Below are 870 nucleotides of genomic sequence, written 5' to 3'. Positions count from 1 at the left end.
CTTTGTATGTAAAACTTTATGTTTCTTAATAATAAAGAAAATTTTACTTAGATATATCTATAAACTTTCCAAGGTTTAGGCTATACCCTCGACAAGGATCTAAGCTAGCTATGAAGTAAAATATCTTAAACATAACTCTTACCTTAAAATGGGTATAACACTTAAGGACGCTTAAGGACGATCGAGGAGTACTTCGACTATACGTAAGGTGTTGGGGTGTGAAACGTCGGAATTTTGGAGTTGTGTCGGGACTCCAACTCGATGGCACGAACTACGAGAAAGTGAAAGTGGTTTTGTGTTTTGGATGCCACAATGAGGAGCCCACATTCACTATTTATAGCCATCCTCGGTCGGACCGTCACTCACCACCATGCGACGTGTGTCGTTTTTTATGATGAGTCGTGCTATTTGGTGTTGACGTGTGGCATTATAATTGGTTAGTCACTAGCTACATGTCAATTCGTGAGGAGACGTTTGGTTATGTGTTGACATATGTCCTTCCATGTTTTCACCATGTGACATGTGTCTTTCTTGGTGATGAGTCATACGACACGAATCGATTCCATATATCTTTAGTAAAATGACTAACTGGTCCTTTAACTTCCTAATTTGATAAAATTTATGGAAATTTTCGGGATGTTACAATGCAGCTGACCTGTTTTGTTTTCTGGATCCTTTGATATTAAGAATATAGTGTATTTTAAGTTATAATCATGTTTCATACTTGTCGTCTTGCTCTAAGGCCCTTACCGGTGTTTAAACGCTTATTCAATGCTCAAAACGACCTTAAACGAACTACAGGGACCAAAGTTGCCAAAACCAAAGTCTTACCGAATTCCCCCACCCCACGCCACTCTAGGAATGGCCTTA

The sequence above is a fragment of the Bidens hawaiensis genome, unplaced genomic scaffold, assembly GCF_021521415.1.
Source record: "Bidens hawaiensis isolate Kalapana, Puna unplaced genomic scaffold, B.hawaiensis_p1.1 tig00004722_1, whole genome shotgun sequence".
Taxonomy (NCBI): Eukaryota; Viridiplantae; Streptophyta; class Magnoliopsida; order Asterales; family Asteraceae; genus Bidens; species Bidens hawaiensis.
The sequence above is the reverse complement of the archived record's forward strand: the minus strand, read 5'-3'. Positions refer to the sequence as shown.